Below are 26646 nucleotides of genomic sequence, written 5' to 3'. Positions count from 1 at the left end.
TTTTTCAAGGACCTCCAATTTGATAACCTTAGGCGGCAGACCCCCATTTACTCAGTTGTTTCTTACAATTCAATATAAGATTTTATTTTTCATTATATATATTCTCAGAATTCCATAGAGGCATAACAGTGAACATCTGAGCAGAATGTACAATGTGCATTCCACAGATCTGAAAATGTCATCTGACATTTTCAGATCTGCGGAATGCAGCGAATCAACTCAGCTCCACTGATGTCACTAATCTTCATCTTGGATAAGTAACCATGCCACTGTTATGATGGGCGTTCTTAAGGAGTTTCAGCTGACATGCCTTGACTCTGGAAAAGTTGAAAGTACAACATGGCCAGCCTTTGTCTATCAATAGCTCAGTAGAAATGATGCAAGATGTAATACAGGGAGGAGGACCAAGGTAAAGTGAGGATGCACAGTGCTGACCATGCAGGCGGTTTGCCATTGTCCTTCGGTTTGGAAACTGGAGAGACATGGAAGGGACAGGAACAACGCGTGGTGTTGTATTGCATTGGGTTTGAAACAGTAAAGTGGACAGCACACTGGATATCAGTCACTTTCGATGGCAGTTCATTTGTATAAAGCATGGCAGTGCTGATTTAGACTTCAGTGGTACAGGTCTGACTGTGGCATCAAGGACTGACATACTGCATATTGAAAGATCAATGGATCTTTGAACAGGCACCATCAGAATTATAATTTTTTAGCAAAAAAAAAGAGAGTTGCAAGTTTTCCTTTTAACTTTGTAACTCATGAGCAGAACATGTTATAATATAACATATTATGTTACTTATGTACTGTGTTTTCCCCCAACACTGAGCATAATTCTACCTTAACTAATGTTGAGACCATCCCTGGAAACTGGGGCTGTATAACAGGGAACAAGACCAGACAGGTACTGTTTACTACCAGGCTTCTATTTCTGGAACCATAAGAATGATCCATGGAAATCCTTCACAAACAGTTTCCACTGTACATTATATATAGTCTACAAGGTAAAAATCTTCAATGCTGTCTTAATTTAACTCAAAAATTGACTCAATTTGCATGTCCTTTGTACTTTTAGAGGGCTTCCTTATGAACTTGTTTTGGTAAGAAATAAATTTGACCTGATTTATTTTAGTCAGAGTACAGAGAGTTCTGTTGTTGCCTGACACCCTGTCTGACCCAAAAACCAAGACATAATGTTGTCTGCCTCCAAAAGAGTCTTTTCATCTGTATCATGCCGTCCCACCTCTCTTGTTCACTCCCTCTTTCTTCTGTCTCACCACTCATTCGGGCTAACATTCCACGAAAATAGACAATTTACACGCTCACAATCAGTATTAGTTTACAAACAGGGTTTAAGCGGTTAATAATCCTTCTCTACATTTATCCGACTCCATGGTGTCCTATAATCCTTACTTATTTGTTTTGACCTCTCTCTCTCTCTCTCTCTCAACCATTATCACTCTTCCACCATATTTTCTTCTCCCCTCCACTCTCTCTCTTCCATGGTTGCATCCTTTCCTACAATGGTTGTTTTAGTGTTGTGCCATCCCTGTACTATTGTCTATGGACTTTTAATGTTTTATTTTTTTATGTTTAGAGCACTTGTAACACCAAATCAAATGGCAGCTATATGGACTGGTTTGTTTAGGGCACTAACTGACGTGAGGCGTCATGTGGCCATAACTGGTTTCGTTTTATACAATAATAACTGTGTTATTCTGTATACTGTGTATTGTCATTCTTGTCTCGTAACGTATATTAGTAGCAGTGAATCTGCAATCGTGTGCCAGCCACAGTGGGTGCCCCACACTTCACACAAGTGTGATGTTTTTAATTCTATGCATTAGCCAGACAATTTAAGGCTCTATAACTTTTCCACAAGAGTGCTTTAATTGTCTCATAACTATTTTCTCTGCATAACATAAGGAATAAAATTATGGCCAATTTAGCTCAGGGTGGTACAGTATGTTTTACTCTGACAAAACATGGGACTGATCCCATGCAACGAAGGGAACTCTAACCCACTGATCAAGTGTACGACCACATCAGATCCAAACACCGACTAATGATGACTTGATGAGCACAGTCATCCTTGCCAGGTATAGTAACCTGTATCCTCATTGTCTGGTCCTCTTCTTAACACTCAGCCTCACCCTGTAGCGGTCCTATTGCCCTGACAGGTTACTCTATTGACCCAGTTCTCTATGTACTGTAACAGAGAGCAATCCCGCATTCAAAATCAGGCTCCCAGGGCCTACTGTGATGCAGATGTTATCTTTATATTATTGTTACATCACAGGTTTACAGGTTTAAATAACAATAATATTTCTTTGGGTTGCCCTCCATCATTTGTATTGTGAGATTATAGCCTGGGTAGAGCAGGAGTGCAGGTAAGAAGAAAAGAAAAAACAGGCCAAACTAGAACTAGAACTTGCTTGTTGCACTACTAGTACTGTCGAGTACCGCTACAAACTGTCAAATCTCAGCTTCTCTGTGAAAGAAGAACATGAATTACCTTCATGTTCTTCTGTTGAAGAACTGTTGAAGAACATGAAGGTAATTCTATTTAATCATTTCAAATTCATTATTTCGTTACGTAATTAACAACAATCAATTATGTAATGTTGTAATTAATACGGATGAGTGACGGCTTTCGATGGTGACATATATGTCGATCAGTGTCGGGTGGATTAAAGGAAATGCCTCTACAGTATGTATATGTATGTAATTTGTAAATTGATTAGCGGTATACTGTGGTTACTTTGCGTATGCCCCGTTTGATGCGTATGTATTGTAGCAGCATATGACGTCAGGGTATAACTGGTACAACTACGCTCTGCTTGCGCAAGTAATAATCAAAGATATACAGATAGTGTGTGACTGTGTAGTAGCAGGTATGATGTTTACAATATTAACATTGAATGCAGGTGTGTGCATCCTCTTACATGCATAACTCTCTGTACTGTACATGCTGGCCTGCAGCCATCTCACAATACCTTCAAAGGGCTTCCTATAAATGTTGTCAGCAGTTTTAAAAGGTATCGTTTTTTCCCAGGAAACTGAATAGAGGCTAAGGGTTGTCTTCAAGACGAACCAAGAGATAAAAGCTTCATCACTTAGGCTACAGTAACGTACTAGAAAGGCTGATAATCAATGATGTTATTGATTTTAGTCTTTGCTAACATTAGTGCTCTTATACAGTGCACATTATTTAATAAAACTTGCCAAAGTGATGCTGTGTCATCCAAGATAATTGATCCTCTTCAGCTAATGTACTAGCTGGCCAGTGCACTAGCATCAGGCAAAATCTGGGCCAAATGTATTGCACCTCGTGGTGTGTGCAATGACAGCATCAGGAAAATGCATGTAGCTAAGCGCTAGCTACAGACACCTAACATCTATATTTAAATGCTCCTTTTCTTTTAGGAAAATGAACAGTCAACTGCAAGTTGGTGGTGGTGCGCCTTTGACTCCTTGCACATCTAAACATGCATCACAGCTTGTGGATATATTTTCGGTACAGACTACGATGAGTATGAATTAACCATTACAATTGGATGATTGTAATGTTGCCAATCAAGAAATCTTGATCGATACTGTCATTCTGGATCAGCTAGATGGAGATGGTGTACTAGCTTCATATAAATCTGGGAAAATCTGGTCAAATCTCTCTCTTTTATAGTTAATTCATTATTCAATGTCAAGTGAACTTGATCGTTTATAGACAGTACACATCACGCCACCATATCTGGCCGTCAGCATCTTAGGTCTCCATATATGAAGATCACGACACTGACCTCATCAAACCCTGGATACGGATAGCCATACATGGAAAAGACTGGATCATCACCTAGATCTGCATATATGGAGCCGGCCAGCAACTCTACATCTGACCTCAAACCTCAATCACTTAGAAGATCTCCATATGGAGCTGACTGTTCTGACATTCATATTCCCACTTTCCTCTTTGATGTCTCCCTTTTGACTGATAGTTCTCATGCAGGCCCAGCCCTAACTGGGCCCTCATCAAACCTTGTATACTCAAGACACTGCCCCTGCTGCCACCCTTAGATCTCCATATATGGAGCTGACCTGTTCTGACATTCCATATGTTGATCTGACCATCATCCTGTACACTCAAGACACGCTCCATATATGGCCAGTACAGAATTCATTCCATATGTTGATCTGACCCCCCAGGCGGATGCGTGCATGGACGCCCACGCTTCTCGCCCTCAGACAATACACAATAGCAGCATTGTACAAGGTATAGTATCACAACTTAGTATCACAAGAGAACAGTGCAAATTTGCAATCTGAGAAGGCATATGAATATAAAAAGTACAACAGTATTTGCAAGGTATAGTATCACACGAGTACAATAAGTAACCAACGAAAGGTCAAGAAGTCGCTTCCCCACTAAGAGCTATGAACTATGTGGTGGTTGTTCAGTAGAACAATTGAAGTGGGAAGGAAAGAAAGTTTGAAGCGGTTGCTCTTGCAACGGCACACTATAGCGTCTACCAGAGGGTAACAGCTCATACTCTGAAGATAATATATGTGAAGGATCAGACAACACTCTATTTGACAGACTGACCTTTTTCTCAAAGATTGTCTGAAGAGATGGAGAATCTTTCCTACCAATTACCTTCATGGCTGTTTCTTTTCTCCATTTTAGCTATTCTAGATTTGAGCTGGACAGAGTGTCCCCCCCAAACCAAGCTGACATGCCATATCTAATAATGCTACTATATAGCACTGCATCATAGAAAGTTGACATGACTCCCTTGCTCACACCAAAGAGCCTGAGCTTGCGGAGAAAGTGCAAGCGTTGTGCCAATTTGGCACACAGATAATCCACATGGACATTCCATTTGAGATGGTTGTCCATTTGGATCCCCAGGTACTTGCGTTCCCCCCATGAACACTGGGTCATGGATGCAGACACCTTTTGGATCGAAGATCATCTCTTTAGTTTTTGTGGTGTTTAACATAAGGTGGCTATTATCACACTCACCGATATATCCCACAGGGCGTTCAACACCCAACAACAGGCTGACTACAGTGTCATCAGATAATTTCAAGATGTAGTTGTTAGACTGACTACTTCTACAGTAATTTGTGTAGGCAGTGAAAAGTGAAAAGAAATTGTGAATTCCCCCCTTGTGGCACACCTGTGCTACACAATTTTGGGATAGAACTACCTAATGATGAACGGATTCATGTTGAACATTCATGTTGTTTAGCAGAGGACTGACAGTATCAAAAGCAGAACTGAAGTCTGCAAAGAGGACACATGCATACGCCTTTGGCTCCTCCATACAGTGTAAGTGCTACTAATTAAATGGGTTAAACTGACTAGAGCATCCTCTGTGCTGCGCCCAGCCCTGTAAGCAAATTGTAAAGGATCCACAGAGGAAACCACCTGAGACTTAAGTGAATTCACAATGATTCTCTCAAAGCATTTCATAACCCCACAAGTTAAAGCAATAGGTCTATAATCTTTGTTCACAGAGGGACAAGATACTTTAATTGGGAACAGGAATTATTAATGACTTTTTCCAGATATCAGGAACCATGTGTTTGTCTACAGACTGTTGGAAAATAGGACACCAGGCAGCTGTAAGCTCTTCTGAGCACTTTTTTAACAACAAGGCAGGCAAGCCATCAGGCCCCGTTGATTTTTGAGGGGCGCTAGCCCCTCCTATACACACACACACACAGGTTTAATGCTAGTGCTAAAGACAATCTGGACCTGTTGAGGATCAATGACAAGTCGATCAGAAGCATTACACGTGATAAAATCAATGTTAAAGTGCACAGACTCCTGCTCTGAGGAGTCAGTGTCATGACGGAGAAAAAAGTAATTCAATTCATTGGCTTTAGCTAGTTCATCCAGTGTAGCAATAGGATTTCGGTTTGTGTTCATGTTCGTTATCTTTTTCATATGATCCCATAAACCCTTAGTGTTCATGGTGCCGACACTCTCCTCCAGTGCAGCTCGATGGTTTCTTTTGGCCAGTGACAACATCCAATTTAGCTCCTTTTGGGCCGCAGCCATGCCCCCACTGTCCCCATTATTAAAAGCCACTTTCTTGCTGTTAATACAGACTTTTACCTCCTTGGTTTTCCTCTGTCTGGCTCCCCCGGCGGAGCTGCTGGTGACGGCCTCAGGGAGGTTCGTTGGCAGTGTATTCCCTTTAGACCGGAGGGCGAACAGGGCCTATTGCAGGGCCTATTTGTAGCTTTGATTTGAAAAGTGCTTAAATACTGAATGATGAATGAATAATTATATTATAAGTGTTGACCCCTATGAGACAGCCCAGTCACTCTTTAGTATCCCGCTGAGTGCAACCTCAGTGCAACCTCTAAGTCATCAGTAAACATTCTAGTCTCCCGCTTGCATCATCTCATCTCGTCACTTTGCACTTCATCTCATTCCTCTGACTCTCTCTCCTACTTTTCCCTTTCCCCTCTGCTTCCTTTTGACTCTCCCTCTCTCTCTCTCTCCGTCATCAGAATTGTAAGAAACAAAACCAGACAGCTGCTTCTGTGTTCTCTCCTTCAAGACATGGACAGATGGCTAAAGCCAAGCAAGCCAACAATATAATCTACCAATACACACATCAACTCTCAAGCACGCACGCACGGACGCACACACACGCGCAGTCTGCCCAGATAATGGTTATGTAAGGACTCATTCTCACAAACCTTCCTTCCATGCAGCCATATCATCCATGTATCCCGCACGACCAACAATTAATCCATCCATAATCACAGCATCATTCCTCTTCTATCGGCCCAATTACCCATCTACTGTACCCACACTGCACTGTCCCATTTGGTGCCTAATCCTATGGAGTTCTAGTGAAAACTGTACTGTACCTACTGTATGGCGTGCACAGATTTCTGATAATAACTCCATGGCATCAGTCATGTGACCTAGATTACACAGAGCCCATTCCGGGGCAGCAACAGACACAAATAAAAAGCTCTGTAATGTCCGTAGGCCTACTAATCTATGACAATAATGTGTCACGGAACCAAATGTTTCATATGAAAATAATGGGAAAGCTTACTGTATGAGATCACACACACACACACACACACACACACACACACACACACACACACACACACACACACACACACACACACACACACACACACACACACACACACACACACACACACTCTGTGTTAATAGCAAAGGAAATTTGTGAAAGGATTAACAATGAGAGCAAAATGCAGAACTTTTCCAGTAATATAGTTTCCACAAACACCGTCTGTTTTAGCGGTAAGAGGTAACATGTTGGATTTGACATTGCAAGTAGTGTTCACTCTTTAAGCTTGATTTATACAGCGGAAATAGTAGATCTACAAGCTCACATAATACATTTAATCCGTGATGCGTTGTGAGCTTGTAGGTCGGCTATTTTTGACGCATGACACAGTTGGCCTAAACGAATGCCTAAACTTGGCATTAGCCTGCTGACGCTGTCCCTCCGGACACAATGTGCACATGAGCTCCACTATGTAACTTTTCAATAACTATAGCACATTATGTCCCATATTTAATAAAGAGTTGCATTTATTTATTAGCAACAAATCCCACCCTTACTGAGCTGTGGCACACTGGATGTGACGTCAATACATGAGTTTTATCAACTAAAGTGAGCATTGGATCCGCCACGCGGATGCTCATACACTACCACTTGCTTATAACATTTTAATTGTATAAAAAAGGCTATAGACTTGGTTGCCACATGACGTAGTTTCGGAAAGCTATGCACTGGAGGGGCTAGCACCTAACTGGCCAGGCTACATTCTTCTCCCTCTTCAAACTATTTAGTCCACTGGTGGTCCAGGGACCACCAGGCCCAGGGGTCCAAATGGCCTAAACTCTAAGAGTGTACAAATGGAACACCTATGGGACCATTTTGGTTCCATGTGTACACTCTCAGAGTTAAAAGCAGATTTTACAGAGCATTGTCTTGGGAGTTACAGACCTGTATGGGTCCATATGGACCGTTGGTAGTTCCCCGGACCAGATTCTACTCCACTGTGATGTGAATTAAATTAAATGTGTTCTGTGGCTCCTACACACCTTCTGCATCACATGACCCAGTCTGTCTGTGGCTCCTACACACCTTCTGCATCACATGACCCAGTCTGTCTGTGGCTCCTACACACCTTCTGCATCACATGACCCAGTCTGTCTGTGGCTCCTACACACCTTCTGCATCACATGACCCAGTCTGTCTGTGGCTCCTACACACCTTCTGCATCACATGACCCAGTCTGTCTGTAGCTCCTACACACCTTCTGCATCACATGACCCAGTCTGTCTGTGGCTCCTACACACCTTCTGCATCACATGACCCAGTCTGTCTGTGGCTCCTACACACCTTCTGCATCACATGACCCAGTCTGTCTGTGGCTCCTACACACCTTCTGCATCACATGACCCAGTCTGTCTGTGGCTCCTACACACCTTCTGCATCACATGACCCAGTCTGTCTGTGGCTCCTACACACCTTCTGCATCACATGACCCAGTCTGTGGCTCCTACACACCTTCTGCATCACATGACCCAGTCTGTGGCTCCTACACACCTTCTGCATCACATGACCCAGTCTGTCTGTGGCTCCTACACACCTTCTGCATCACATGACCCAGTCTGTCTGTGGCTCCTACACACCTTCTGCATCACATGACCCAGTCTGTCTGTGGCTCCTACACACCTTCTGCATCACATGACCCAGTCTGTCTGTGGCTCCTACACACCTTCTGCATCACATGACCCAGTCTGTCTGTGGCTCCTACACACCTTCTGCATCACATGACCCAGTCTGTCTGTGGCTCCTACACACCTTCTGCATCACATGACCCAGTCTGTCTGTGGCTCCTACACACCTTCTGCATCACATGACCCAGTCTGTCTGTGGCTCCTACACACCTTCTGCATCACATGACCCAGTCTGTCTGTGGCTCCTACACACCTTCTGCATCACATGACCCAGTCTGTGGCTCCTACACACCTTCTGCATCACATGACCCAGTCTGTCTGTGGCTCCTACACACCTTCTGCATCACATGACCAGGTCTTTGAAGTCAGTCTTTAACATACAACTAATCAGATAATCTCCCTGCCTTCCTCCAGGGCAACCGATAGACCTCACACAGCACTAGTGTCACGTAAGCCTACATCAAGTTCTACTGCCATGACTGTCAGCTATGTGCTATTAAAGTTAGACTTGCATGGGAGCTCCCTGATCTCTCATGGGTCATGTGGCTGTACTGTATATAAGTAGTCGATGTCGGGTGGAAACCGAGTGGAAATTTTGTTAATGGACTACTTTGTATTGGTTAAAATATGAATAAAATAAACAGACTAAATTATGCATTTTCACCAAATAGAACCTTATTGCATTTGGTTCCATTTGTACACTGTCAGAGTTAAATGAACATGGATGACATAGTAGATTAGATTCCCAGAGATTAAAAAAAAGCCCCAAAAAATTAAAATGTGGCTTATGTGGGTCACTGAAATGAAAGTTTCATCATCCTCATAACCTTTATTTCAACTCTGAGTATAGTTTATGGGCAGGCAAAACATGCACGCACGCGTATATAGGCCTACTGAGCTGTGGTTTATACCAATGACCTGCTCTCCAGAGAGTAGCTATAATGTGATTACCTAGCTCCCTGACAACATCACATTTGACAGGACCTCCAGTCTCCGGGTGCCAGAATTACATGCAGAAATAAACAAGACAGGGTCTAATAATGGCGTGGCTTCTATCTTCTTCCATCTTCTGACGTAGTCTGAAAACCCACCTCTTCACTCTACCTTAGCCTGTAGCACTTGCCCTAGCCTCGACGACCTTACAGGCGTATGCAAAGGCTCAACTTGTGTAATTTGTATTCATAGGACTAGTGTACTGTATATGCATAGTTTCATTATATAGATATTCCACTGTTACTATAAATCGCTCTCGATTAAGAGTCTGCTAAATGCCTATTGCTACTACATATATTGATGATATAAGGCCTGCCCACATACTGTATGGAGGGATGGCGAGACGATCGATCCGAGATTATAAATTCATAAAATATGAAAACAATATGCACAATACTGTATGTGCAGTAGTGTGCACACACAATTGGGTGCTGGTGATTTGCTAGATTAACCGTGGCTACTAATTAACAGTAAATATTTTACAGTGTCAAATGACTCCAAAATGCTAAAAGGATTTGACAAAGCATGTAGTAGCATTTCCTTTCCTCAAAAAACTGTTTTACAGCATAAAGCATGGATCTCGACCTCTGAGGCCACTTAATTCAAGTTTACAGGGTCCTGACACAAATTAGAGATCTGCTCAGCAACAGCTCTCCTGTGTACAGAGCTCATATTCATTTCAGTATTCGCCATTCATTATCCTGAACAATGGATCCAGGAAGAGGGGCACAGATTGAGGTCTATCAAATGGATACAACATAGATGCACACTGAGGATTTTACTGTGCAGATAGAAAGAAAGAGAGGAATATGGACTCAGCTGAGTTAGAAACAAACCAGAGGAGAAAGAAAAGCGAGGGAGAAAGACAGGGGACAAGCGAGGTTAAAATCAATGAGACTGCTGTAGATGCAGTTACAGTTGTCCTGCTAAACGACACGCCTATCAATGACGAGAAGCACAAGGCCCCCCGATATATGCCCTCAGATATATGTTTCCGCCAATGAAGAGGAAAGAATGATGATGAAGGACATATGAAGGATATTTGAATCTTGTGTGCTACAGTAGATTTTAACACTTCACCCTGAGGCACATCTGTCATCTGGAAGAGGGCAGAGGTCAGCATGACCAATTTAAGTTCAGAACAGGGTTTTGAATGATTGTGAAGTCAGTGGAATTGGAGCAAAATGTCTATCTATATATTTTATCAACATTAAAGCGATGGAAATGGATCGCAATTATGCTTAATGTTGAGTTTCTTTTATTGTATCAAACGAAGCACCACTCAGTTTAAGAATTTGCATATTATTTATCATTTGGCCAAAGAGATATAAAAATGTGGAATTACAAAGCAGCAGACGGTCTATGACCACGAAGTTCACCGAGTGCTAGACATGAACGGGTGGATGTGGCAAAAACAACTCACCAAAAGTGCTGAAAGTTTACTAAAAAGGATGCTAAAGGATGAAAGCAGAACTATGGAGGTTACAGGAAGATTGCAATCAAGGGAACCAAGAAGCCAAGATCTCTGTACTAACAACCGACAGTGCTGATAGTTTGCTGTGTCTCCAACTGCAGATGATGAGAGGGTACATTCAGTAGAGCAGCGCTCACAATTCGTCATGCCTGATTTATACTGTGCTGGAAGTAGTAGTCTGATTTTTTACTTAATTAAATGTCCAAGCAAACGTCTTGTATTAAAAATGTTATAGGTTCAAACCCAGGGTAGACAAATAAATAGTGCTGCTTTAAGTACATGTACATTCGAAGTTTCCACCACTGGAATTAGTCTTGGTTGCGTGCATGCAGTCATGATGCACCGAATATCTACAAGCGCACAATACATTGCACTTTTGGTGCCGACGCCGGTGCACAACTAAGTATAAATTCCCCCTCGCAGACTGATGATGCCAGCTGTGCAAACACTTGCATGACTCAACTCAAGTGTGACATCATCGCTGAGAAAAAAGCAGTCTGGTGGAAGTGATTTTATCTTTATCAGTGTAGGTTGTTTATCAGGTGGTCCAGAACTGTGGACAGAATAAAAACTATCCAAATCAGGGGCATTCAGGGCTGGGCAATATATCAATACACGCACGCACAGACGCACGCACAGTATCATTGTCACAATAAAATATTGAGGTATTTGGTCAAAAACTATAGCCCTGGTCCAGACTGTTAGTGAGCTCTGGACCAGGGCTAGTCAAAATCATGATATGTGATGACCAGCACTAATCCTGAAAGCATTTTTCATTGTTCATGTAGTCTAGGGTCTACTAGATCTGTCATCATTACTACCAATGCAATAAGTTATTCTAAAAATGAAAACTGATTCTTCTTAACCACACTCAACTGAGTCAACTCATAAAAAATATTGTTGCAAATTTCAACTTTATTATTTTTTTGTAGGCCTAAATTAATGCCCTACTTTATGATACAAAAGTGTCACAAAAAGTAGTGAAAATAGAAGTTGTACAAGCTCACAAGCTTGTAGATCAGCTATTTTCACTAATTTAAAATGTACAAAAAAAGGAAAAAAAAGCAATGGCTTTGGACATTGCATGCTTTGGACAAGGTGTCCACACGCTAGCAACGATATTCTATATATTCATGGTGGACCCTCTCACTTCGCCATCTGACTAAAGCCAGCACGATTGCACGATTGGGCAACACGCCCTAGTCATGTTATTAATTGATATTTATTATTAGAATATTTTTTTTCTAACTTTTTTCGTTATTATTATTATTTTTAAAAATCTTTAGGCTTACCAATATTATTCATATCTTAATTTCTGTTATCTAAGCTCAACTGGTAGCTTCTATAGGAAGGCCACTCGATAAGCCCCTTTGGGGTATTTTTGGCACTTCCAGCACATCATGTATGTAACTAATCTTGTTTCTTATTGAAATATTTGCTTTCTGTATTTCTTTTATTTTACCATATTGTTATGTACATAATGTGCAAATAAACTAAACTAAAACTAAACTATATAAAAAACCCATCAATCGTAAGGATTAATCAGGTTTTCCAGGGTGCATTATGATATTGCATAATCTTTGTCTTTGATATGCATCTATGCTCTAAGCACCTGCGTCTGTGTGTGCTTATCACTCAGCTGTTTTTATAATAGCATTGCATAAGTAAGAATGTTTTTCCCTCATTCTGACATTACATAATGGACCAAAACCTGGTTTACATGGGCCAGTCCTGTGTCAGCCTGATGAAATGCATTGGGGGAAAAACTTTATTGGTAGAAATGAGCGATTTAAATTATTTTGGGATGTGGAATTGGATGGAACCTATAGTGGTGCAGACAGGAATTTGATACTATTTCTGAAATTCTTTGGAAAAACATTTTCTTTCTGAAATATTTGTATTTTATTGGAAAACGTTTGAAAAAAAAGAGAAAAAAGGAAAGAAAAGTGCCATATCCATATCTACCCATAAAAATAGCACAGCGAACCCAAAATGAGTCCCATGTTTGGGAAACACTGTGTGGACTGTGCTAATATTTCAGGTGTGTGGCTGATAAATTGAACTATTCTACCATACATTGACACAGGCATAGAGGGTGTGCGCGTGCATAAAGTTAGTGGCAAATCGAGTGGCAAAGTGAGTTTAACATATAGTTTAATGCATAGTTTAATGCAATCAAAGAGGACTTTTCGAAAACATTGTTCCCAAGGTGGTAGACGGTATTGGGCCTCTCAAATCCAACATGCGTCCCAACCTCAGGAACCTTGGCGTCAATTTTGATCATTCAATGCCCCTTGGCACCCACATCAATTTTTTTCCACCTCAGAAACATCGCCAAGCTAGATCTATATATAGTCTCATGCGGAACTGGAACTCATTATCGACGCATTTGTCTCCTCACGCCTGGACTATTGCAACTCTCTTTTTACCTGTCTAAATAAAACCTCCATGGACCGCCCCCATGACTGATTCAAAATTTTGCAGCCAGACTACTAGGTCCAGTAAACTGTGCCACATCACACAGTCCTGGCCTCCTGGCTTCCGCTTTCAGGGTCAAGTTTAAGATACTGGTGCTCACTTTTAGAGCCATGCATGCACTGGGTTACTTGACTGACCTGGTGCCACTGATCTGGTGCCAAGATCTAAAGATCTTATTTAGCTGCATGTAGAATGTAGAATTTGAAAATGTTAGCTTTTCTTTCTTTGTGACCGAAGATTATGACAAAACAGAATTCTAAATTGAATATAATTTGTAATATTTGGTGTGGTCCAACATTGGACTTCAAAGTTAGATCTTTCCTAAAACAATTCTCTTCAATCACCCAAAACATATTTTTTATTGTGGCTAATATTGACTGTAATGTTGACAACTAAACTGGAGTCATTGCAGAAATTGTTAAATGTGTGTATCATACTGCCTCCTTGTGGAAAAACGTTAAAAATGAGAACTCTTCAATGGCTGAATATTTAGTATCAGTATGTCAGTGTATGATTGAGAGTAATTCTCCCCCACATGGGCGTGGAGTCCACCAAGGTTACCTTGCCGCCCATGATGTTTCACACCGTCACCAGCTGGTGCTGGTCGTCTCCACCTGGACAGGAGAGGAAACTAGAAACATTAGGCTAGTATTAGAAATGTCTGTTGTGGCCTTGTGGGTGTCCGGTTATCCGGTTCGTCAGTGTCTGACGAAGGCTGGATAGCCGCAGCATTATGAGAACTAAACAAACGTTTGATCCTGTCATTCTGAGTGCAACCCTTCACTTGCCTGGCATTTAATGCCTTAAAGGAGTAGTTCACTGTTCACCCAAAAAATACTTTGTATCAATTACCAGTGTTGGGCAGTAGCTAGCTACAAGTAGCGAAGCTACATAGCTTACTACATTTATCAGTAGCTTGATGGTAGCTTCACTCCTTTTGAACCAAGTAGCGTTTTTTGTAGTGTAGCTATTTTTAGACCCAAGTAGTGACGTAGCTTTCAACAAAAGCTACAAAGTTACAAATTTACTGTTAAATAAAGTTTTGTGGGGGGAAAAAATCCCTGGAAAGAAATCCATGATTGGTTGGTTTAGATAAGAAGAGTCTGACACAAACAAACAGGCCACCCGCATTCTCTAGTCCAGGTGTTCCCAAACTTTTTTGGACCAGGTACCCCTTTTGGGGAAGATATTTTTCCAGGTACCCCCTCATCCTCGCAACACGGATAACAATATATTTACAACCACAAGCAGTGTTTCCTGCAGGAAAAAGCTTTGGCATGGTGCTGGGCACAGGCCGCAATTTTGATTAATTAATTAGATTAATACATTAAGATTAATTTGTATTATTGCTCTTGTATTGCTATTGGAGACACTGGGGGAACACTGGGGGACACTGGGCAGGCACTGAGGAGGCACTGGGTAGACACTGGGGAGGCACTCAGGGGCACACTGGGGAGGCACTGGGAAGGCACTCGGGGGGCACACTGGGGAGGCATTGGGGAGGCACTCGGGGGGACACTGGGGAGGCACTCGTGGGGACACTGTCTAAATGTATACGTCTAAATGTATACAGACGTCTAAATGTGTACGTCTTCTCTTATGGGGGTCCCTGGCATATCTTTTCAAATGGGGGTCCACAGGCTATGTAGTGTCAATTTGGGGGTCCTTGACATGAAAAAGTTTGGGAACCACTGCTTTAAACACTTTAGCACTTTATGAACATGAACAAAATAGATGGGTCCCCCCTGGAACTCCCTCAGGTACCCCTGGGGGTCCCCGGACCCCACTTTGGGAACCACTGCTCTAGTCTAAATCCCTGTCTCTCAGCTGGTGCGCAAATGGCTAGGCTGTGGCAATAATAATAATTTTAAAAAAGAACAAAAAATAACTAAAATCGTTCATTTTTTGGAACCATGAACTTTAGTTCAAAATGTTGAATTATGAACTGAATTAGTTCCTTTAAAAAAAATTAACTGTGAACTGCAGTTAATAAAAAAAAGAACTTTCCCAACACTGAACACATGAATCAGCCACACCGCAAGGTACATTAATACAAGTAAATGTGAAAAAGTTGACACCAAAAGCCAGACAGAGGGCTTGTTTAAGTTGTTTCCAGTTTGTTTTTTAATAAACAACCAAACTCAGCATTTTTGCCTGCCTATTAGGCTATTTGTTCGGTGGAAACTAAAGTTGATAAAAAATATTAAAAAAAAAAAGTAGTGTCCATGTAGCTAGCTACTTTTGCCATGTAGCTTATAGTGTAGCTTGCTATAATTATCTGGGGATAGCTTTGTTGTAGTTGAGCTATATTTAATAGAGAGTAACTGGTAGTGTAGCTTACTACATTTTCCAAGTAGCTTGCCCATCACTGTCAATTACACACCCCATGAAGCCTTGAATTCATTTTATTTTTATTTTCACATTCATAAGCCAATAATTCAGTAGGAGACCGAAATATTGAAAAAAAAATCTCCATAAATTCAAGGCTTCATGGGGTGTGTAATTGATAGAAGATAAGTATTCTGTTTGAACTACCATCTGACAAGAAGAAATGCTTAGACAGGTTTAAAGAGAATTCCATGCTAGAAGGCTTTCTTACCTTTATTTGTAGCAAACAGCCCGGTCTTGTGGTTCGATATGTACTCGCACGAGCCCATAGACTCCAATTCCGTAAACTTCCGGTGTCCCTATTCGCCAATAGAAGTCTATGTAGAACTGGCTGGCCACATGAAGTGAACGGAGTTGTCGTAACTCGGTCTTGCTATATGGCTCTGGCAGAAAGGAAGTAAAGAGGAAGCAGGTAGACTCACTATCTTGCCAGCAAGTCCTATCTGATTGAATTAAACGTTAAACTCACCAACATTGCAGCTGTACACAAAGCTTGAATTATCCTCCATCTGCAAATTGTTTGTTTCATAAAAATCCACCGTAGATGTTATGTCCTGTCAAGAAATTCCTTGCAGGTGATTGGAGTGTTGGAGTTTAAAAGTGCTCGTTGGATATCACTCACTGTGTGTGTGTGTGTGTGTGTGTGTGTGTGTGTGTGTGTGTGCGCGCGCTTGTGCGTGCGTGTGATGTGATGTGAGAAATAATGTATGAAAGAATAATGAGCGCATAAGCTTCAATGTAAATATTTAATGTCACAGACAATACAGAACAATCCTTCATAGTTTTAATAATTACATTATCTCAAAATATAAAGAATGAGGTCCTGCTTTCCTTAAAAAATAAAAACACATTTTCTTGTTTTCAATGTAGCTATAGGCTTGGTATAAAAAAAGTACCAAAAGTAGAAAACTATAATTATGCAGAATGTCCCATTTTACAAATGTATAAAATATATGTATATATAAAAAAGTACATTGTAGGCCTACTCGAGTTGTACTTACACCACTGACTCTTACACATAGTAGAAGTAGTGCTGTGTGAGTGACATGGAAAAATACCGTAAATTACAATAACCAGAAGATATTCTTCCAATTTAAGCAAATACTACAGGTGTTTAGGTATAGAAGGTTTGGTTACATGGCGCATTTTTTTAATAATTATCCCACGATTTTGCAACCCATTTATTCACCCAGTGTCAATTATCTAATGTAATCCTGGGCGCTACACTTCCTCTGCCAACCTGGGGGGGTCCAAGCTGCTTCTTTTCACCTGACAGGGAGAGTTTCCCCGGCCGGACGTACGTAGGCCCTCATTTATCAACCGTGCGTACGCCAAAATATGGGTGCACGCCGAAATTACCGACATTTTCGACATTTACCATTTCCGGCAAAGCTTGAAATTGAACTTGACAAAGTTCAAAACTCACGTCTGGTCGGGACCTGGCGTACGCTTTGTCCTCACCAGTTTTTCTGTCGTAGAACAGCGGAGCAGCATTGTTTGACCAGCTGAGAGGCTGTCACAGGCATCTAAACATATATGTATTCACTCCTAAAATGTTTATATAAAAGGGGCTACATGTAAAAAATAAAAAAATAAGTTAAGGAATACATCAACGATGTGTCTTTGTGTCATATGAAATTAGTAGGAGATAAAATCACGCAATTAAAAACAATGTTGCAAGAGATGCTTAAGCCATTTAAACAGTGTTTTGCATGAGCGCATACATGCGAGGATTTGGGAGAGTCCCAACGTGGGTAGCCTACTGTAGCCTAATCTACAGCAGGCCGATGTCTTTCTGGACTCTGGAGTTACGGTATGTGCAATCTAATAAACCTGAGGCGTCGCTCGAATGCCAAATGTACCGTGCCATGGCTGCCAGCGCAAGTGGGAACTGCATCGGAGATATAGGTATAGGCTACCCAGCCAGCCCACCACCAGCCACATGAGGCTATATACGGTTTTGGCTGCACATTCATATAATGACAGTTGACAGCCCGGCCACTGCAGCGACTAACGACTGCGAGGCAATCTACGGTAAATAGACTGTCGAACGTGCATGGTCAGTTGGTCACGGACGGACCACTGTGATAGAGACAGACAGACAGACAGACAGGACAGGAGGAGCACTTGCAAAACAGCAGCGTGTGTGTGCCTATTTGTCATTTAATTATGGTTATGGTTCAGGTTTTCGTTCACTAATATATCTTGTTGTATATTAAATTAAAAATACTTTAATAATTTAATATACAACTAACAACACACAGTGAAAGTTGCTTGCAAATTGCGATATGTGCGTGCGTGGCGTGCAGGGGGTGAGGCGGGAAGCGAAGCGAGAGGAGAAACAGACAGGGTAGGCCTACAGCTTTATTTAATTCATGCAGGTGTTCGTTCTTTATTTATTTAACAACACACCAGTTAGTTGGGCTTGCAAGTTGCGTGTGCGTGCTGTGCTTCTGTGCGTGTGTATGAGAGAGGGGGGTGAGGCGGGCAGCAGCAAGGCACGGGAGAAACTTATTTTCTCATGTTACCATGGTTTCAGGAAACGTATTGCCGTTTTCATGTCGCAAAAACGAGGGCGAGGCTTGATTTCATAGGGCGTGCCAGATAGATTTCAGCCGTCACATTTATTCGTCAGAACGAAATTAAGGAAGGATCAGCTGTTTGCGATCACTTTATAAATGCCGTGGCGACGTGGGTGTACTACGAAACCTGCACTCGAATCTGTGGCAGATTTTACACTCGATTGATAAATGAGGGCCGTAGTGTGTGGAAGGAACACGTTATTCCGACCAGTACCTTTCCCCTCCATCAGGCGCCTCGGCTGGCCAGGGGGAGGCAGTTTAGAGACCAGGATTACTGCATGTTTTTTGTAAGGGTTTTGTAAGGGAGAACATGCAAACTCTACACAGAAAGGCCCTTTTATTGCCAACCCCACCTCGGGTACGGGAACTGATGACACGGAGGAGGGAAACACGCCCCCACTGCCCACAACGTCCCCAGTGGGAATCGAACCCAGGACCTTCTAGCTGGCATTCTTAATATAAGTATTTCAGAAATCCTACTCAGTAATTTCTTTGTGTTGATTAACAAAATAGCAGATATACAAGCTTACAATGCGTCGCAAAAGTGATATGACCATCTGTAACAATATGATATCGAAATGGAGGTATTTTTCCCGTATCGCCCAGGCCTATTGTCCAGCCCTAACACCTCATACAATGTCAGTGTCTTGACTTTACATAAGTGTAATGAATAAAGTGCTTTAGGCCTACTCCTCACAAGCTTGTTAACATGTTACAATCCCGTGACCAGCAACATGGAGAGAATGGGGACAGTGAAAGAGAGAAAAACAGACAAAGAGAAAAACGCAGCATTTCCTGTGGTCTGAACTGGAGGAGTGGGCAGGTCACCCACTGTCTCCTTCAAGAAGGAGCCGAATTGCAATGCTTTGGCAAACACCTGTATATCTGCATGTGTGCTTCTTCCAGTGTCATCCATAGTTACCACAGCCAGCTGGAACCAGGATGAATCTGACTGGCACAGCAGGGGTCCACCTTTGTCTCCCTATAAGTTAATAACAAAATATACAAATGTTTTCCATTCCAAAATTCCATACTTTTCCAGATTAAAATTTCCAGAATTCTGTGTCGATTCTTCAGGCCATTATTTTACATGATACAAGTATAGCTACATGTAAATGCTTATGTAAATAACTTGTTTTAAAACATGTATGTTACATTCTAACTGTATAAATTAACATCTGGCATTCATAATTCATAAAAAGTATGAAGATTTGTGCATCTGACTGCTTTCCCTGTTAAAAAGGTGTATACCCTACTGTGTATACTTTGTTGACCGAGGTCACCCAGGGCTCTAGACAGTACGGTACTTGAACGATAATTGTTTTCCTCTACAGGTATAATCTCTTTGCCGATCTACAAGACGATCTACAAGCTCACAGTCTCAACGCTTCGCATTGTGACAGATTGTGACCTTGTCGATGGGATATTTTTGTTAACATGGACTGGAGGATGATGATGGAATGTGACTCACCTGCTGAAGGTCCATGGTATATGTACAGATGTTTTCAGAGTCAGAGTTGTTCCCACAACTTGTCACATTGGTCTCAAGATCTCGTAGGAATGAGCCATCATCGCCTGCAGAAATTACATTAAATTACAAGTGTGAATATAGGGCTACTGTAGTAAAGCAGTCAGTGTGAGCACACTGCAAAAATCCTCATTTAAAAAAAGAAACTGATATGGTTTCACTGAGCAGAAAGTTTTGACAATAATTCTACTGTCACCTCTGGTGTTGGTGCCATGACCCCAACCAGCCACCCAGCACTGGGTTCCAGTAGGAAAGGCTCTAGTACCGGACAGGTCCATACACACAGGTTGGATGTAATCACTGTAGCGGATTGGGTTAGCCAGCTCCAGTAATGCGATGTTGGAACCGGTCTTGTTGCTCATTGTAATGTTTGAGATGTCCGTCGACATCTCAAACACTTCCAAACCATTCTCAAGTCGTGAGCCCAGGGAAACCTTCCACTCAGTAATGTTTGGATTTAAGCTGTTGTGAAATTATAGACCAGTTTTTTGTCATCAGTGGCATTACTAAATAATGAATGGATAAAAATAAATAATAATAACGGTTGGTCTACTCTACACAGCATTTACAAAATCAAAAGTTAGGGTTAGAACGAGAAATGTACCTGGAAAAACACTGGGCAGCAGTGAGGACAAAGTTGTCAGCGATAATTGTTCCACTACAAATAAAGGTGCCATTTTTGTTAAGACTGGCCATCCAGGGCCACGATCCCCCTGTTGCAGCACCACTGACCCCATCCACACGACTGTTCAGTGGAACACTACCACAAACTGACCCTACGTGACAAAATAACAAATAGTTAAATAATAGACAGACAGACAGACAGACAGACAGACAGACAGACAGACAGACAGACAGCTGATCTTGATTCCTTTGATACTACAGAAAAAATACTCACGCACTGGAACTGTTACTGGAACGGTTACTATAATATGTTGTATTGTTGTAGCTATTGGTGAAGTTGTTGGTGGAGCAGGTAGACCAGGACAGGTGTAGCCGTTGTCAGCATCGGTTCCACTGGATGTAAACTCCACAAAACCAGGCTTGTCAGTGATGATGTGAGAGTTAATCCAGGATTGGTAACGGGACACTCTGGAGTAAACCCCAGGCAGATTGGGACGAGCACAGCCAAAGCCAAAACTAACGACTCCAGATTGGACCCAGACAGAGCCCTTTTTGTTGACCATTGGACCTCCTGAGTCACCCTGAGAAGCAAAGGTATTGATGTCAAACATTCAGCCAATTCACATGACATTCGTTATAGTGCAACCAAGTAAGTAAAAAACACTTAAAGTGAGCAGCACTCGTATCATCATACATCAGCCAATCAAATCATCACATTCCTGGCTACGAACACACCTAGTACACACAAAGCTGTGCATAGGACAGGCTAGCGCCGCTCAAAAATAAGTATCATGGTACTGTACTGGCTATCTGCTACTGGCTGTTGACGTCAGATTAACACATAGTGACATCACCACACCAGGCAAAATCTGATGAGCAGTTGATTGTTGAATATGCTGCTTTTCATCACTGGGTGTCAGGCTTCACACAGATTTGGGTTACATTTTAACTATTACCTAAACAAGTAAAACATATCACACCTGGCATGAGTCCTTGCCTCCAGCCAACACACCAGCACAGATCATGTTGTTTGTTATTGTACCCACTCCATTAAGACAGTTACACTGTCTATTCCCCATAACTGGAAGCTCTACTTCTTGTAATGTTTTGGGGGACGGCAAAGGTACTGAGGGACAAAGGAAGTAAGACATTGGTCAAACCTATAAATAAACAGTTTTTCTAATAAAATCAAGAGTTACGTTTACAAATCAATCGTTCCCAATAATACAAGCAAAACTCACCTCCCTCCTGGATTCTACCCCAGCCAGTGACCCAGCTATCAGTTCCCTTGTTGAACTCACTGTCACTGGCTGCCAGACAGACAGGTCTGACGTAGTCAGTGAAACTGACTGGCGAGGAGAGTTTTAGCAGAGCAATATCATTGTCCATGCGGTCACCGTCATAGTTAGGATGCAAAATGATTCGGGCAACATCTCTGGATACTTCATTTGGGTTGTCACCCTCCAGACTCTGTCGACCAAAGGAAATCTTCCAGCTGAATGTATTTGCACTGCATAAATGAGAAGCAGTTTTTTTTTTTTTTAATAAACAGGATTGACAAATCAAAGTGGTCTTGTATGATTCTTTTTGGAAGTTGTCATGAGATCAAGGTACTGCATGTTCCTATTCTTAAAGAACAGCCACATGGATGGGTGGTGAACAGTGAACACAGAACAATATCGGGGAGAAGTAGATCAGTTCTCCCCATGTTATGACGTACTATAAATATCCATATCCAAATAAACAAATTGTCTGCATGTACAGCATACAGCAAAACATGAATAAAGAAGTTTCCTTCATTCCTGAGTTCTGTTATATACTTTATCATGTTAGTAACTAACCTGTGGAAGCAGTGAGCGGCAGACATCACCCATTCCTTGTTAATGAGGGATCCACCACAGATATGGCCTCCAAACCTTTGCAGACTGGCCTGCCATGGCCAACTTCCTGCTGGAGCATCCTCACCTCCAACTATCCTGTTGTTGAGTGCAGTGATTCCACACACTAGAACACAATCAATATTGATGTTAGTCAGACTATTATACAGTATTGACAAAGATAAAATAAAGTATTTACTGTACTTCTGCACAGACTTTTATTACTCCATACGTACCTTCAGCACTTGTTAAAACTACAGTTGTTGGTTCTGTGGTTGTGGTCGTAATGGCTGGCACTGGGGTAGCAGGAGCTGGGAGGCCAGAGCAGGTGTAGCTGTTGTCAGCATCTATCCCACTGGAGGTAAACTGGACGAAACCTGGCTTGTCCGTTTGGATAAAGGAGTTGATCCAAGACTGGTAACGGGACACTCTGGAGTAAACCCCAGGCAGATTGGGACGAGCACAGCCAAAGCCAAAACTAACAACTCCAGATTGGACCCAGACAGAGCCCTTTTTGTTGACCATTGGACCTCCTGAGTCACCCTGAGAAGCAAAAGTATTGATGTCAAACATTCAGCCAATTCACATGACATTCGTTATAGTGCAACCAAGTAAGTAAAAAACACTTGTGTGAAGTGAGCAGCGCTCGTATCATCATACATCAGCCAATCAAATCATCACATTCCTGGCTACAAACACCTAGTACACACAAAGCTGTGCATAGGAGAGGCTAGCGCCGCTCAAAAATAAGTATCATGGTACTGTACTGGCTATCTGCTACTGGCTGTCAGATTAACACATAGTTACATCACCACACCAGGCTAAATCTGATGAGCAGTTGAATATCCTGCTTTTCATCACTGGGTGTCAGGCTTCACACAGATTTGGGTTTGGTTACATTTTAACTATTACCTAAAAAAGTAAAACATCACACCTGGCATGAGTCCTTGCCTCCAGCCAACACACCAGCACAGATCATGTTGTTTGTTATTGTACCCACTCCATTAAGACAGTTACACTGTCTATTCCCCAGAACTGGAACCTCTACTTCTTGTAATGTTTTGGGGGACGGCAAAGGTACTGAGGGACAGAGGAAGTAAGACATTGGTCAAACCTATAAATAAACAGTTTTTCTAATAAAATCAAGAGTTACGTTTACAAATCAATCGTTCCCAATATTTCAAGCAAAACTCACCTCCCTCCTGGATTCTACCCCAGCCAGTGACCCAGCTATCAGTTCCCTTGTTGAACTCACTGTCACTGGCTGCCAGACAGACAGGTCTGACGTAGTCAGTGAAACTGATTGGCGAGGTGAGTTTTAGCAGAGCAATATCATTGTCACTGCTGTCACCGTCATAGTTAGGATGCAAAATGATTCGGGCAACATCTCTGGATACTTCATTTGGGTTGTCGCCCTCCAGACTCTGTCGACCAAAGGAAATCTTCCAGCCGAATGTATTTGCACTACATAAATGAGAAGCAGATTATATTTTTTTTATAAACAGGATTGACAAATCAAAGTGGTCTTGTATGATTCTTTTTGGAAGTTGTCATGAGATCAAGGTACTGCATGTTCCTATTCTTAAAGAACAGCCACATTGATAGGTGGTGAGCACAGAACAATATCGGGGAGAAGTAGATCAGTTCTCCCCATGTTATGACGTACTATAAATATCCATATCCAAATAAACAAATTGTCTGCATGTACAGCATACAGCAAAACATGAATAAAGAAGTTTCCTTCATTCCTGAGTTCTGTTATATACTTTATCATGTTAGTAACTAACCTGTGGAAGCAGTGAGCGGCAGACATCACCCATTCCTTGTTAATGAGGGATCCACCACAGATATGGCCTCCAAACCTTTGCAGACTGGCCTGCCATGGCCAACTTCCTGCTGGAGCATCCTCACCTCCAACTATCCTGTTGTTGAGTGCAGTGATTCCACACACTAGAACACAATCAATATTGATGTTAGTCAGACTATTATACAGTATTGACAAAGATAAAATAAAGTATTTACTGTACTTCTGCACAGACTTTTATTACTCCATACGTACCTTCAGCACTTGTTAAAACTACAGTTGTTGGTTCTGTGGTTGTGGTCGTAATGGCTGGCACTGGGGTAGCAGGAGCTGGGAGGCCAGAGCAGGTGTAGCTGTTGTCAGCATCTATCCCACTGGAGGTAAACTGGACGAAACCTGGCTTGTCCGTTTGGATAAAGGAGTTGATCCAAGACTGGTAACGGGACACTCTGGAGTAAACCCCAGGCAGATTGGGACGAGCACAGCCAAAGCCAAAACTAACAACTCCAGATTGGACCCAGACAGAGCCCTTTTTGTTGACCATTGGACCTCCTGAGTCACCCTGAGAAGCAAAAGTATTGATGTCAAACATTCAGCCAATTCACATGACATTCGTTATAGTGCAACCAAGTAAGTAAAAAACACTTGTGTGAAGTGAGCAGCGCTCGTATCATCATACATCAGCCAATCAAATCATCACATTCCTGGCTACAAACACCTAGTACACACAAAGCTGTGCATAGGAGAGGCTAGCGCCGCTCAAAAATAAGTATCATGGTACTGTACTGGCTATCTGCTACTGGCTGTTGATGTCAGATTAACACATAGTTACATCACCACACCAGGCAAAATCTGATGAGCAGTTGAATATCCTGCTTTTCATCACTGGGTGTCAGGCTTCACACAGATTTGGGTTTGGTTACATTTTAACTATTACCTAAAAAAGTAAAACATCACACCTGGCATGAGTCCTTGCCTCCAGCCAACACACCAGCACAGATCATGTTGTTTGTTATTGTACCCACTCCATTAAGACAGTTACACTGTCTATTCCCCAGAACTGGAACCTCTACTTCTTGTAATGTTTTGGGGGATGGCAAAGGTACTGAGGGACAGAGGAAGTAAGACATTGGTCAAACCTATAAATACGTTTTTCTAATAAAATCAAGAGTTAAGTTTACAAATCAATCGTTCCCAATATTACAAGCAAAACTCACCTCCCTCCTGGATTCTACCCCAGCCAGTGACCCAGCTATCAGTTCCCTTGTTGAACTCACTGTCACTGGCTGCCAGACAGACAGGTCTGACGTAGTCAGTGAAACTGACTGGCGAGGTGAGTTTTAGCAGAGCAATATCATTGTCACTGCTGTCACCGTCATAGTTAGGATGCAAAATGATTCGGGCAACATCTCTGGATACTTCATTTGGGTTGTCGCCCTCCAGACTCTGTCGACCAAAGGAAATCCTCCAGCCGAATGTATTTGCACTACATAAATGAGAAGCAGATTATAATTTTTTTATAAACAGGATTGACAAATCAAAGTGGTCTTGTATGATTCTTTTTGGAAGTTGTCATGAGATCAAGGTACTGCATGTTCCTATTCTTAAAGAACAGCCACATGGATGGGTGGTGAGCACAGAACAATATCGAGGAGAAGTAGATCAGTTCTCCCCGTGCTATAAATATCCATATCCAAATAAACAAACTGTCTGCATGTACTGTACAGCGTATACAGCAAAACATGAATAAAGAAGTTTCCTGTTATATACTTTATCTTGTTAGTAACTAACCTGTGGAAGCAGTGAGCAGCAGACATCACCCATTCTTTGTTAATGAGGGATCCACCACAGATATGGCCTCCAAACCTTTGCAGACTGGCCTGCCATGGCCAACTTCCTGCTGGAGCATCCTCCCCGCCAACTATCCTGTTGTTGAGTTGAGCCGTGCCACATACTAAAACATTTGAATTTAAAATGTTTAAATGTTAGGCAAACCTGCATTTATACATCATTACAGAACACTATGTTGAGATTACACCATGGAGAACACCTAATTCTGATTTGATCCTAATGTGATTTTTCCTGAAGAACCCATTTGTGCCACATAGTCAAGGTCATCCAATTTGTATTTGTGGTTTTGTAGTAAGTG

This window comes from Protomyctophum bolini (assembly GCF_963924005.1).
Source record: "Protomyctophum bolini genome assembly, chromosome: 18".
Lineage (NCBI taxonomy): Eukaryota > Metazoa > Chordata > Actinopteri > Myctophiformes > Myctophidae > Protomyctophum > Protomyctophum bolini.
Note: the sequence above shows the minus strand (reverse complement) of the source record.